Source organism: Pinus tabuliformis, chromosome 9 (assembly GCF_031772625.1).
Source record: "Pinus tabuliformis cultivar Carrire ecotype Pingquan chromosome 9, CPIR1, whole genome shotgun sequence".
Lineage (NCBI taxonomy): Eukaryota > Viridiplantae > Streptophyta > Pinopsida > Pinales > Pinaceae > Pinus > Pinus tabuliformis.
Genome location: NC_142307.1, coordinates 408,661,542 through 408,677,000, shown reverse-complemented (window position 1 = coordinate 408,677,000; position 15,459 = coordinate 408,661,542). Strand labels below are relative to the sequence as shown.

At 39.2% G+C, this 15,459-nt stretch overlaps 1 protein-coding gene across 1 annotated transcript in view; it reads left to right on the top strand.

Annotated features, from left to right (window-relative positions):
- Positions 1-15,459, top strand: part of LOC149148894 (tropinone reductase homolog At5g06060-like) — a 242,951-nt gene that overhangs the window by 157,499 nt on the left and 69,993 nt on the right. The gene's annotated exons all lie outside the window — the stretch shown is intronic.

The following is a 15,459-nucleotide window of genomic DNA, read 5'->3' as shown; positions in this document are numbered from 1 at the left end:
TTGACTTATCTAGATCTAGCATAGATCATTTCATATAATGATGAGATCAGTTGAAGACATTCTACTTCAACTCATTCTCCAAGGTGACTCCTTCACCTATCATCATGCTGCATCTGGTTCTTTTGTTGCACCACTACATACTGCACCATGCTGCACTAATCATGATTATCATCATGCGTCCCATGTCCATGATCTTATTCATCATCTTGTTGCCTTTTATGCTGCATCTTCCATCATCATGCAGCCCTATGACTAAGCTGCTGTCATCTGCTCTTATCATCATTTTTTTGCCCATGCCCATCATGATCTGAGACTAATCAACCTTATCATTCTCATTATGTTGAGATTGTAACCATCATTGCTCATGATCCTTGTCATCGTGAGTGCATGATTGCGGCTACAGGAATTTACAACGGCTCATGCCTTGACTGCAGTTATGACTGCGTATGAATATCTCTGTGCATAACATGAATAGCGTATATATATGACATATGAACATCGTGTAAATATATAACATGAACAACGTATATATATGAACTGCATGTAAGGGTATCTTCATGACTGCGTATGGACCCTTTATTAACTGCGTGTTATGACTTTAAGACTGCGGCTGTTCCAGGCATCACGTTGATTGTCCATGAACTGTGTGTAATGATTCCATATGACAACGGATCCAAATTAGGACATCACGTTGAATGACTTTATGACTGCGGCTGTTCCAGGCATCACGTTGAATGATATTTATGACTGCGGCTATTCCAGGCATCACGTTGAATGATCTGCGTGTTATGACAACGGATCTATCATGGATTTCTTCATTGCCTGCTCTGCGTATAGGGTTTCCATGCCTGAGCGTATATTGTCTTCATGACACTGCATGGATGTCTTCGTCCAGCGTATTAGGCTTCCACTCCTGTGCATACATATATTGCTCGGCATCTGTGTGTATCATTACCAGCGTATATATATATATATATATATATAATCATGAACAACGTATAGTGTATAGGATTTCCCATGTATCAGAGTTCCTGAATAGCTTATAGAGATGAACAACGTATCTGGTTTCCTTGAACAACATATAGAGATTTATCATTTGCCAGCGGATAGATGTCTTCTTGACCTGCGTGGGATTAGGGCATCATTTTGCAGCTAGGGCTCTTGCTAGGTCAGTGTATTCTTTTGTTCTCTCCTTCTCCAAAAACCCAAGACGTGGAGAGGAGATCACCTCAAGAATACATGTTGCAAATGACATCAAATCCTCTTCTATTTATACCAAAAACGTATAGATTGAATAGACATGACGTTTGGGCTTGCGCCTACATAAGTTGCTGGTCAGCTTGATAATAATTCCATAATCAAAATAAATTCATATCTCCATAGATACTTATCGGAATCGGATGATTAGATCAATCCTACACCTCTCGACGATAGGGATCCAATAAAAATATCAGCTGCCATAAATAAGCTGACCCACATGGAGTTTGGCCCTAGTTGCCAATTTTAACAACTCTTCTGTTCTCGCTACCTTTCTTCTTTTTCGTTTGCATGCATAATACCTCTTTCCCCTTTTCCTTAGACTTTATTCCTTTTTCATTCCCTCCTCTGGTCTTTACCGCTAGCTGTTCTGTTTTCGCCTTGGCACACCTCCCTTTCCTCCTGCTTTGGGATGCTACCCTCCTGTCTTGTCCACCGTCCTTCATTAACTTCTTTCCTCTCCCGGCTGCTCTTGCCGTCGGTTCGCTGACTCTGTCCTGCTACTTGGTATTAATTCGCTGCCTGTCCTCGGATTTGCTATCCTGCCCTCTCCTCTTCCATTCCTTTCCATCTCTGCTTCCGTACTCTCGGGTATTGTCCTTCCTCTGCCCCCCTCCGTCATCCTACCAAAATCCAATCTTATCCTATCCTGCTCCACCTCTGTCCTGTATTGTTCCTCTTGCGACTGTCCTTTTCCCTCTTCGCTCCTGTCATGTCCGGGCGAGTTCTCTAGATGCTCACTTTGGATCCTGTCTTGTTCTATCATTTGTAACAATTGCTCCATATCCTCTTTTTGGTGGAGCTCTTCCGCACTTGCATCCAATTGTTGCTCTCCTTTCCGACATCCTCAATTCGCAAGGTAATTTGCAGGAGCATTTCCTTTGTGTTTTACATGGGACGGTATGATGTAGGCTATCTTCCTCAATTGGTGGCTTATTTTTGTTATTATCCATGCCGTCCGCCAGCTTTGACTCAGCTTCTCTGCTGGTACTCCTTGCTGTAGTTGTTTGAGTGTTTCTATCACGAGCATCGAATCTCCTTCTATTTGGAGTTTTTGATACCCTTCTCTGATGGCTATTTCTATCCCCCTGTTCAGCTCAGTGAATTCTGCCTCATTATTTGATGCCTTTCCACAGTCCATCGCATAAACCTAGCGGGTTCTAGCTCCATCATCTCTGAATATCTCTCCTATGCCTGCCTCCCCTGGATTCCCTTTTGCCGCTCCGTTGAAGTTTAGTTTTGTGAATCCCTGTGGCGGGTTCCTGTAGTGGTCTTCTTCCCCAGCTTTACCTGCCTTATGTTCTTTTCTAGCCATGCCTATGGTGCTTATTTTGATTTGCAAGCGATTCAGAATACGTGTCTCCGTTGGGTTTGTCTTCTAGTCTTCGTCATTCCACTTCTCGAGGATGATGGTTTCTCTTATGGCTCCATATTTCCTTCTTAGCTTTTTCTTCTTCCTTGAATATCAACCGGTTTCTTGCCTTCCATATGTTCCACAGGAAGAACCCTATGGATAGATTCCAGGCTCGGTTCAAGATTATATTACGGTACGGTTTACTCCTCCATTTCTCTACAGTTGTAGTTATGCTGCTTGTATCTCTGTCGCTAATCTCGAAGAGCTGTTGGTGGTTTTGCCACAGGGTATTGCTGATGCTACAGGAGTTTGTCAAGTGCTCCATTGTTTCTTCTTGTTCCTGGCAAAGGACACAGCGCGATGGTCCGTGCGTCCCCTTCCTTCTCAACTGGTCCCAGGTTAAGGCTCGCCCATGGGACAGTATCCAGGTAAATAACGCAACCTTTGGCCAGGTTTTCATTTTCCAGATTCTATCCCATTTTTTGATGTCTGGGTTGCTGGTACTACCGACCTTTATGTAATATCCTTTTGTTGTCGTAAACATTCCTTTGATGCGTTTTCCCCACCTTATAATGTCCGTTCCTTCTTTGACTGCAATTTTCCTTGTCTCCATCTCCTTTTTGTAATTTACCCATTGTTCTGTTTCTGGTGCTTTTTGCCAGTTGTTTTTCGTTTTCCATTTTCTCCAATAACCATCCCTTTCAGGCAGCCAGTGGTTTCGGGCTGCGTCTTCCTCCATTTGGGTGGTGAACTGTTGAATATCGTGGAGTTGAGGTTGTTGGTTGAGGGTTTCTCTCTGTTGCTATGCCTCCTTCTAGAAGTTTGCTTTGTCACCCTCCTTAATTTCCCAGAAACTATGTTCTCTTATCAGGTCCTTATTTGACCTTGCTAAGTTCCAAATTGCTGAGCCTTTCTTTTTTGATTGGCTTCGTAATTTTCCTTCAGGGGACCTTGCCATCTCATATTTCTTTTCCCATAATGTTTTCCATAGATCTTCTCCTCCTTGAATCCACCTCCACCATAGTTTTGCACCCATTACTTGGTTTAATATATATGGATCACGCAACCCTAATCCTCCTTTTGTTAAAGATTTGCTCAGCCATTTCCATGAGAGCAGCGCCCACTTTTTAGTTTTGTTTGTTCCTTGCCATAGAATTTTTTTGAAAATTTCCACCATTTTTTGGCATATAGTTTTTGGAATAGCTTGACTGGCCATTTGGTATATTGGCATTGATTGGAGGACCGACTTAAGGAGAATGAGGCGACTCGGTATGTTCAGTGTTCTGAACGTCCAGTTGTCCATTCTTTTTTGAATTCTCCCTATCAGGCCTCCCCAGTTAGCTGTTCTATTTTGCTTGTCGCTCAGCTGTACACCCAGATATTTGGTAGGGAACTTCCCTATTCGGAACCCCATTGTTCTGGCTAGGAATGATTGTGAAATCATTGGGGTATTGAAAAAGAAGATTTCTGTTTTATCTTTATTTATCTCTATACCTGATGCTTTTGTAAAATCTTCAAGGATTTCCAGTAATTTCTTCGCTTCCTTAAGATTGGCTTGGCCATACATCATTACATCATCTACGAATTGTTGATGTGTAATGGCTAGTTCTTCTCCCCACAATCTAAGGCCTTTTAGCTTTCCACTGTTCACTCTTGCTTTTATTAATCTACCCAGACCATCAGCTGCTATTATGAACAGGAAAGGTGAAAGAGGGTCCCCCTGTCTAAGCCCTCGGGACGGTTTAAAAGTTTCTGTAGGGGTTCCATTTAGCATTATGGACATACTTGGAGTGGTGATCATAGACATTATCCATTCTATCCATCTATCATCGAACCCATAAGCTTTTAGGATTCTCTGGAGGTATTCCCAGCTTAGCTTGTCATAAGCTTTAGCTAAGTCAAGTTTGATCATCATACCTTTGTGTCGCGAATTCTTCAGTGAATGAATTGCCTCTTGTGCAACTATGATTCCATCCACTATCTGTCTCCCTTTCACCAACCCTGTTTGTTCCTAGGAGATCAATTCTGGAAGGATAGATTTTAATCTGTTCACCATTATGGTGGCTAAGATTTTGTAAATTACATTACATAAAGCTATAGGTCTAAAACCTTGAGGTTCATCTGCTTTTTCTAGCTTCGGAATCAATGCTAGGAAGGTTGCGTTCCATGCTGGGTGCATTCTTTTCGTGCACCTTGATTCTTCCACAGCGTTTACTATGCCTTGCTTCATAAAACTCCAGGTTGCTTGGAAGAATTCTGCTATATATCCATTCGGTCTTGGGGCTTTGTTCTTAGCCATTGTCTTCACTGTCTCCTCTACCTCTTTTTCAATGATTACTCTTAGGAGTGCCATGTTTTGCTCTCGATTCACCCTTTTGGGTATATATTGACTTATTTTTACTATCTCCTCTTCTCTATTGCTTTGCGTCTCAGTCAAGATGCCTTTGAAGTGCTGTATCAGTAGTCTCTCCATTTCCTCTCTCTGAGTTAACCTGTTGCCTTGGTTATCTCTTAGAGAAAATATTCTATTCTGCTGCCTATGCTGCTGCATGGCTCTGTGGAAGAATTTTGTATTTCTTTTCCCCTCTTTCAGCGATTGTACTCTTGACTTTTGTTTCCATAAAATTTCCTCTTGTTTTCTTTTTTCCTCAGCCTATTTAAAACCCCTCCTTCTTCTTGAGCTAGTTCCTCTGTTCTCCCCTCTTCTATTATTTTCTGTTATATCCTTTTCATATTTGTCTGCAGCTTTTCTTGGTCTTTTTGGATATTGCCAAATTCTTCTTTATTCCATTTATTTATTTTGCCTTTTAGCTCCTTTAGTCTTAATTGGAGTGTGTACATCATATTCCTTCCTTTTATTTCAGTCTCACTGTTCTGCCACCATTGCTCCATTTTTTCTATGAAGGTTGATTCTCATAACTAAAAAGCTTCAAACCTGAAAGGTCTGTTCTGATTTTGATTGTTCATGGCGATTTCTAGTTTTATGGGCCAGTGGTCTGATCCTTGGCATGGAAGGATTGTCGCTTCATAGAATATGTCTTTCCCAATAAAGTGTTCTGTTGCTAGAAACCTATCCAACCTGGAAGCTATCTACCTGCTTCCTCCTCTTCGGTTATTCCAAGTATATTTTCCATTAATGGTGTGTATATCAATCATTTTTACAGTTGACTGTGTTTCTCTAAATCTTGCCATGTCTGGTTCCTCCCATTGCAGTCCCCCCTTCTTTTCCTCTTTTGATGTGATCATATTAAAATTGCCTGCTATCAGCCATAATTTTTCTGTGTGCATGTTTTCTAACTGTTGCAGTTGGGTGAGGAAGTTCCCTCTTTCCACTGATATATGGGGTCCATAAACTGCCGAAACTAAGAACCAATCTTTGTGGCCTATCAGTCTGAATCTCCCTGAAAGGATCATTTTCATTCCTATCCAGTAGTCTACAGTGACTTCTGCTGAGTTCCACAGGATTGCAATTCCCCCCGCACTTCCTTTTGCATCAATTGTCATAGATTCATATGTAGGTTTGATTTTTTTTAGAATCTCCTCCATTTCCCCCCCTGTTATTTTTGTTTCTTGTAGCAACATAATTTGGGGTTTTTCTCTTTTAATCCTTTCTGCTAGGTATCTCTGCTTACCTTTGCTATTAAGACCCCGAATGTTCCAGGATGTAATTATCATTGGGTGGGTGGGGTTGTTTGGTGGAAGACCGCTGAGAGCGGTACAACTCTTCCTGTATTAACTAGCATTTTGCCCATGACTTGTATTGACTCCTGAAGATTTTTTCTACCTCTTTTTTTCCCTCCTTTCACTTTACTTTGTTGTTCTTGGTTATTTTCAGGTTGTATACGCGGTTTCTCATTCATTCCTGTGTTTCCTTGATCTTGTTTTTCTTTATATTTTTGGAATGTTTCCTTGTATAATTTTTTATCCTCTTCTGGGATAAACCTTTCGTCCAAGTGTCTCCATTTGTCCAGAAGTTTCCTCAGAATTTCTTCTTCTATCATTGGATCTTCCCCTTTGCTTGTATCTATTTCCATTACTTCATTTTCCCAGTTATCCTCCTTTTCTTTTCCTACCTTTTCCCCTGTTTCTCTTTGGGTTTTTGTTTAGTGCTATTTGTGTCTTGACTTGGTTTGCCTTCCTGTTCTTTTTCCTCCTAATAATCCATTACTCGGATCTCTGAATCTTCTTCTTCTACCTGTAGGATTTCAAACCTATTTGCCTTATTTGTTTTGGCTAGTTGTTCTTTTCTTCCATCCTTAGGGGTTTCCTTTGTAGGATTTTTCCTGTTTTTTATCTCTTGAAACCCATCATTATCTTCTTGACCTTTCCTCTATTGCTTGCTCTTCCGTTCTTCCTCTTCTACATTAAGGGGGCATTCCTTGTAGAGGTGCCCATATTCATGGCATTTTCTGCATCTGAACGGGATGTGTTCGTAGTCTAGTGCCTACTGCCACACCTCCTCGTGGTATTCTATCTCTACTGCCCCTGGGATAGGGTTCACTATGTTCATATAGACGCAGATTCTTGTATAAGAGGTATATATTCCTTTCTTTGTTGATTCAGCTATTTTGACAAAGCTACCTATGGTATTTCCTATTCCCTCCACAATCTCTAGGTCCCAAAAATCCATTGGTAATCCAAACAGTCTTACCCACACTAGGGTTGCTAGGAATTTTTCTGCATCAGGGTTATAACATTCCTCCCAGTACCTCATGAATAAACCTGCATTATTATGAAAATATGGACCATTTTCAAACACTCTTTCTTTATCTTGCAGGTTTGAGAAGATTACCGTAAAGAAGCCTCGTGCGCCTAGCTTCAACTCTATGTGGCCTCGGGGTTGCCATTTCTGCTGTATCCATCTTATTAGGTCTTTTTCTGACGGCCAGACACTGATGAACTTGCATATTAGTGCGTGGTCCTTCATATAACTTCTATAACGCTCGAGTTTGTTCATGGGAATAACAAATCTCGGTTTTTCTGTTGCACATGGTAAGCATTTCCTTTTGCTTCCTGCCTGCCATCTTGCTCCGAGGACAGGTCCTGGTGTCCTTATCTCCTCCTCCAGTTTGCTGTTGCTTGTTCTCTCTCTTGCCGCTGCATCTCTATAGGAGGGGATCTCCCCCCTCCTGATTTTCTCTGTCATTTCTGTGCTGTCTTGGTTTCAGTGCCGCTAACAAGCTTCAATGGTATATATATATATATATATATATATATATATCTTATTAATAAATGAATACTGAATTGAATGATTACATTTTTAGAGAAAGCCCTGGTTATATACAACCTTAGGTGCCTCTTGGTGAAAGGGCATGATCTTTGGTCATGCCCTTTTGCCTAAATAACTACAGCTAATCTAATTTTACATAACTCTAACTAATTTTTACATAACATTGCCTTCCTCTCGAAAGAATGCTTTGTCCTCAAAGCATACGTAACGATGGATGTTGTTGACAAAATGATTCATTCTCCCAAGAAGCTTTTTCTTTGGGTCAGTCCTTCCACTTGATTAGATATTCCTTGATAGTACGATGTCGAAGCTTTCTTTCTCTAGTAGACAAAATACCTTTTGATTCTAGAATGACTCTTCCCTCATCATCCAGGGATGGAAGCGTTGTTTGCGTTGATTGATTGTTGCCTAGTGCCCTTTTAAGGCGGGAGACATGGAAGACATTGTGAACACGACTTTTTTCTGAAAGGCTTAAACCATACGCAACTTGACTGATCTTTTTGTTGATTTGATAAGATACTTGGGTGCCAATTTGTTTTTTCCTTTATGTTTTAAGCACAGTTGTTTGTATGGTTGGAGCTTGACAAACACCCATTCTTCGACTTCAAACTCTCTTTCGGTTCTGTTTCGGTCTGCTTGTTGCTTCATACGATTCCTTGCATTATTCAAGTTTTCTTTCAGTATTTGGACGATTTTTTGGGTTTCTTCTAGTTGATTTTTAACAGCAGGTAGATTTGTCTGGACAATAGCTAGATCCTTCCATTTTGGGGGTTCATATCCATACAAAGCTTGGAATGGCGTCATTTTTGCTGACGTATGATAAGTAGAATTATACCACCACTCAGCGAGATGTAACCATTGAGCCCACTTATTTTGTTTTTCTGTAGCGTAGCAACGTAGGTAGGCCTCCAAATATTTATTGACAACCTCTATTTGTCCCTCTGTTTGAGGATGATAAGCGGAACTCATATTTAGGTAGGTTCCTATGTGGTTGAACAACTCCTTCCAGAAATTACCTTTGAATTTGGCATCTCTATCACTCACAATGACTTTCGGAAAACCGTGTAACTTATATATGTTTTTGCAAAATATTTCAGCGATTTCTTTCGCTGAGTATGATTTCTTTATTGCCATAAAGTGAGCATATTTGGTGAGTCTGTCGACTACTACGAAAATCTTGTCCTTGCCTTCAGATATTGGTAATCCTTCGATAAAGTCCATCGAAATTTCTTCCCATTTCTGATTTGGAATGTTTAAAGGGTGAAGTAATCCCGGTGTCATAATATTTTCACTTTTATTCCTTTGACATGTGTCACACTCTGCTACATACTTCTGAATATCACGACTCATTCCTTTCCAAAAGAAGGATTGACGTGCATTGTAGTAAGTCTTAAATAATCCTACATGTCCAGCTGATGGTGAGTCATGTGACTCCTTGAGTATCTTAAATTTAAACTTGGAAGTTGCATTTAGATAGATTCTTCCCTTGTACCATAGAATATCATTCTTCCACTCAAATTTTGGGTTGTTGGGAAGGTTATTGATTATTGCCGTCATTTCTGGATCCTTGGCATATTCACTTCGAATTTCGTTAAGCCATTCAGGAACAACAACCGAGATTGCAAGTAGTGTTGATTCTTCGTCTTTCCTGGATAAGGCATCTGCTACTACATTGTCTTTTCCTCTTTTATGTAGTATTTCCAAATCAAAGCTGGCAAATTTTTCAATCCATTTTTGTTGTTCTTCGGAAAGTGTTTTTTGTTGAAGGAGGTGCTGGAGACTGTTATGGTCTGTTCGAATGGAAAACTTACTTCCCAAAAGATATTGCCTCCACTTAGCTAGTGCGTGCATAATAGCGAGCATCTCTTTGTTGTATGTGGATTTGAGGCATTCTCTTTTGTTGAGTTTCCTACTTTCAAAAGCTATTGGATGCCCTTGTTGCATTAATACTGCACCTATACCGAATCCGGAAGCATCACACTCAATGATAAATGGTTTAGAAAAATCTGGTGTTGCTAATACGGGAGCATTAGACATAATTTCCTTTAATTTTTCAAAACACCTTCCTGCTTCCTCATCCCATAGAAACGAATTCTTCTTTAAAAGATTTGTTAGAGGTGCAGTTATATGTGCATAGTTTTTAATAAACCTTCGGTAATATTCAGTCAAACCTAAGAACCCTCTTAGCTTGGATATATTGATAGGTTTGGTCCATTCTTTTATAGCTTTGATTTTATTAGGATCCACCTTCACGCCTTCATGGGATATAATGTGTCTGAGGTATTCTACTTCTTCCTTTCCGAAGGTGCATTTGGATTTTTTTGCATAAAACCGATGCTCTTTTAATAGTGTAAGAACTTTATCCAGATGTTGTAAGTGCTCTTTCCAAGTTTTACTGTAAATTAAAATATCGTCAAAGAATACTAATACAAACTTCCTAAGATGTGGATGAAATAATTCGTTCATAGTTGCTTGAAACGTTGCTGGTGCATTGGTTAACCCAAATGGCATTACTTTAAATTCATAGTGACCTTCGTGTGTTCGGAATGCTGTTTTTGGTATGTCTTCCAATCTGATTCTGATTTGATAGTAGCTTGACCTTAAGTCCAATTTTGAGAAGTACTTTGCGCCATGTAGCTCATCCAACATTTCGTCGATAAAGGGAATTGGGAACTTGTTTTTGATTGTTATTTTGTTCAATTCTCTATAATCAATGCATAGTCTGAATGAACCATCCTTCTTCCTTACCAATACCACTGGAGTAGCGTAAGGACTTTTACTTTTCGAGATGCTCCCACACTTTAAAAGGTCTTGGATTAATCTCTCAATTTCCGTTTTTTGGTGATGTGGATATCGGTATGGCTTGATGTTGACGTGGTCTGACCGTGCTTTGACTTCTATTGTATGCTCAATTTCCCTATTAGGAGGCATCTTCATAGGTAGGTTTTGAAATACTTTTTCATGCTTCTGAATTAGATCTTCTATGTCTGGTGATTCTTCACTGATCATATTTGCAGATAACATTTCTAATTGGTGACATTGTACTACATAAGCGGGTGCTCCTTTTCGAATCATCTTCATCATTTGAGATGATGATACAATTTGATTCTCTGGTGCTTGGAATCCGTGTAATTTGTACTTCTGACCTCATCATTTGAATTTTATGAATTGTACTTGATGGTTGGCGACATAAGTACCTAAAGTTCGTAGCCATTGGATACCTAAGACTACATCTACTCCTCCTAATGGTACCGTGAAGAATGGAGACTCTAAATTAAAGTCTTGAATCTGCAATTTGACCTTATGGCATTTCCCTACTTTTTCAATCTTCTTACCGTCAGCTACCATCACCTTCATGTTTGGTAAGGGAAATGAAAAAATATTGAGTCTCTTTGCCACAGTTCCATCTAAAAAATTGTGGGTGCTACCAGAGTCGATAAGAACCACTACGTTGTTCTTCTTTATGTGTCCTTTTAACTTTAAGGTCTGAGGTTGTGATATACCTGTCATAGCTGATAGCGACACTTGCGGAATACTTCCGTCATCTAATTCTGGTGAGAATTTTGGGGCATCTTCTGTTTCTTCTATGTTAGAATCTTCACTGCTTGAATCATTAGTTGCTTCACAATTATATAGGTTCTTTGGTTCTTTTCCTTTAGCACACCTATGTTTGGGATCCCACTTCTCACCACAACGTTTGTAGTTGTCTTCTTTTATCCTTTGTATTTCCACATTAGATTTTTCATCTTCACGACGATGTGGTGGAACATATCTTGTATTGTTTGAGTCTACAGACTGGGGTACTCTTCGTCTTGAATATGCTTTTTCCGATTTTGACCAAAATATTTGTTCAAATTTCTTTTCAGCTGTTTTTGCTTTTCGTCTTTCTACTGCTACTGACTTAATGTCATGAAGGTCAAGTTCTACTTGTAAATGAGTTTTAAGTCCGGAGATGTAGGATTAGACTAGACGAGACTCTGATAACCCAGGTACTCGTGTCACTAAGGTTTCCCATTCTTGAGTATACTCATCCACACTTCCTTTTTGTCGTAATTTGATGAGTGATGAAAAAACGCTTCTTCCCTTACACCTTGGAATCTTTTAAAGAATGCATCTTTAATTTTCCTCCAACTGATGGCGATTGTCGTCTTCTTAGGCACGCATTTTCATGGATGCGTGCCTAAGCCTTTCGTCATCATCGTTGATGTCATAAATCTCGAAGTATTCTTCTGCTTTATTTATCCATGCAACACTGTATTTTTTGTTTCCATCGAATTTAGGCATCTCGACTTTTGCCCTTTTTTGATATGTTGCTAATGGTTGAGCGAAAAAAGGATGTTGATTGGTAAATGTATCCCAGAGTTGCTTATTTGAAAAAGTCGCTTTACTATTTTCTTGGTGGGGCGTTGCTGATTTTTTTGGGGATTCAGCGTTTTCTTGAGAGTCTGTTGATTTTGTTGAGTCTGATGCGTTGTGCTCTTGATTTTCTTCATCTTCTTGTAGTAGTTGTGTGGGTATAATATTCATCATTTTACACACGAGGTTCAGCAATGTTAAGGTCTCTTTTTGATTCACATCTGATTGGACATGGTGATGCTCCATCTGTATTTCTATTCGATTTGTCGTATCCTGAAGCCTCTTGATATCGTCAGCCTGCTCATTAAACTTGTTTTGGAAATTAGCTAATTTTTTATTGACCTCATCGGTGTGGCTAGTAACCTTATTCTCCACTTCAATCAATCTTTTATTGAAATCGGCCATTGACATTGTTGACATTGAGCGAGTTTGTGGGGGTGTATATTTATCTGCCAGCTTAAAATTATTATTTTTTTTAATTTTTAATTTTTAATTAATTAAAAAAATATTATTTTAATTAATTAATGTTACTTACATATATGTAATTTTTTTATTTGTATAGTTTTAATTCTATTTAATTTTAATTAAATATATGTAATGTTATATCCGTAGGCGTGTGTAATAATTTATTTAATTACACTAATGAACAGTCACGTCCACCTGGAATGGTCACGTGCTGGTTGACCGTTCGACCGGATATCACCGTAGCCACCGTAAAGGAAAAGAGACCACGGATACCACCAGGTCACTGCAGATACAAACGACGGGAGTGACCGATGGTTCAGTGTGAAACGACGTACTTCTGAGGGTTTCAGCATATTCGCAGAGCCCACGCAAAAGAAGATGACGGATTTGTATGGCGGAAAGTGCGTGGACAGGGAGGTGGAGTCAGGGTGTACGGAGGTATGCGTGGGTTGTGGGACGAATACCTCAACGAAGGAGACGGTCGGTCAAGGAATAACGTAAAATGTGATAGCATGGTGAGGCCACTGCACAGTGGCAGCATAGAACGTGGGGGTGAATGGAGACAGAACCGTGATGAACAGTGCGGAGATGAATGGACTGTTATGGGGAGAAGGGAGAGATGATTATGTGGGGACTACGTTGAGTATCGACTAGCGGTAGAGTTGGAGGGTGATGAACGTGGCTCTGATACCAGATGAAGTAACAAGCTTCAATGGTAAACAGAAATATATATATCTATATATATATATATATCTATATATATATATATATATCTTATTAATAAATGAATACTGAATTGAATGATTACATTTTTAGAGAGAGGCCCGGTTATATACAACCTTAGGTGCCTCTTGGTGAAAGGGCATGATCTTTGGTCATGCCCTTTTGCCTAAATAACTACAGCTAATCTAATTTTACATAACCCTAACTAATTTTTACATAACAGTTTTCGAGGTTTTCCGCGTCGCCTACCTCATGGCTGCGTGACCATTAGGGTTGCAGAGCTCCAAGAAACCCTCATCGTTAAAATAACTATTATTTAACTATGAGGGTGAAAAAAATATTAAGCCCCTCTAGTGTAAGTAATTGATTTTTCTGGCAAAAATAAAATTAAATCCTAAGCCAAAACTCAATTAATTTTGAGTATAAAATAATTATAGAGAAATTAATTTCTCTCCAAGTGGAAAATTCATGGATCAAAGAAAAGTCAAATTTTGGAGGTCCCCCACCAAGGAAAAAAATGGATATTTTAAGAAAAATTAAGCCTTTGGAACATGGTGGTTAAGTCAAAGTCAAAATTTTGAGGAAATTATTCCAAAATATTAATTTTTGGATTAATTAAAAGTGGGTTTTAAGAAAATTTCGAATTTTTCCACAAAATAAAAAATTCAACAGTGAAGATTAGAAGTTCATCAAGCTAAATTCAACAATCGAGATTATTTTGATAGGGATCAAGCCAACTAGCAGTTATTTTCCTCTTGGAGAGATTTCTCTATAAATAGAAGCCATTTTGCTTCTATGTAATATCTTTGGATAATGTAAATTTTGTAAAGTTGGTATTGAGCCATTGCTTTGCTAGGAACATTTTTGTATCATAATAGAAAGACTTTGGGGTTCAGTTCATAGTGTTCATCTTCCTTTGATTTGTGGTATGTGCTTTCCTATATTGTGCTAATAATTTTAATGAATTGTTATTTCATTTGTCGATGGTAAGAGCATTCTATTGGTAAAATTTTATTTTATCTTAGGTGATTTTATTCATTATATGATCTAACGACTCTACTTGAGAAAAATTATAGAGATTTGTAGGTATGCTAGCCCTTGGGCTCCAAGTTCACAGACTGTGGGGAAGAGCTGACTGTGTTTGGGCTTTAGGATTTCTATATGGTATTTTAATTTTGTAGAAGGGTTTGTGGACAATATTCTATTTTTTCGGAAAATACATTTATCCACTGTTATTATTCAAAATATTTCTCCAAAAAAAATTAATTTGCAAAACATTGTATATTTGTAAATATTCTGTAAATAATGTAAAATAAAACTTTGTAAATTATATCTAATATATTTTGTTTTGCAGCTCTTGGGGTTTTATTTTTGGGTTTTCAAATTTTGTATATATTGCGGTTTTGGGAGTTCTTTGATTCATTTGTGCAGGTGAGCTTTAAGGTGATCAATAAGACTTTTGTTGGGGTTTTGAGCTAGATCTAGGCCCTTGAGGGTAAGATCTAGTCTCTATTGAATTTGGAAGCTCATCATTTAACATTTTTTTTGCAGCAGTTTCGTGGAGAAAAAAAAAGTTTGTAGGTTTTGGGAATTTTTTGGAGGGCCCTAGCATAGCCGTCGAACCTTCTAAGTCCTAGCCGTCACCCTTTTGACCCTCCTAGAAGCCTTGACCTCCCTCCAAGGGAGTCGTCTAGCTTCTTGGAGGCCTTGGCCCCCTCATTTACCCTAGCCGTAGCCTTTAGTAGGGGCTGACCTCCCTTTTAAGGAGTCGTCCAGCCCTTTAGAGGCCTCAAACCCATAGTAGAAACCCTTTAGGGCTAGGCTGCAGCCCCTTAGGGGCTTTTCCCCTTAGCCGCAAGCCTATTTAGGCTTGTGGCTGCCTTTCTAGGGCTTTTAAGCCTTGGCCACAGGTCCTAAAGAGGCCTTTCCTGCCCTAGCCACAAGTCTTAGAGGCCTTGTAGCCCTAGCCGCTAGTCTCTTTGAGGCTTTTCCTTCCTTTTTTGGGATTTTTGCAGTCATTTCAGCCAGGTGGTGGGGTTTTGCAGCTATTCATTAGCTAATTTTTGTGATTGCA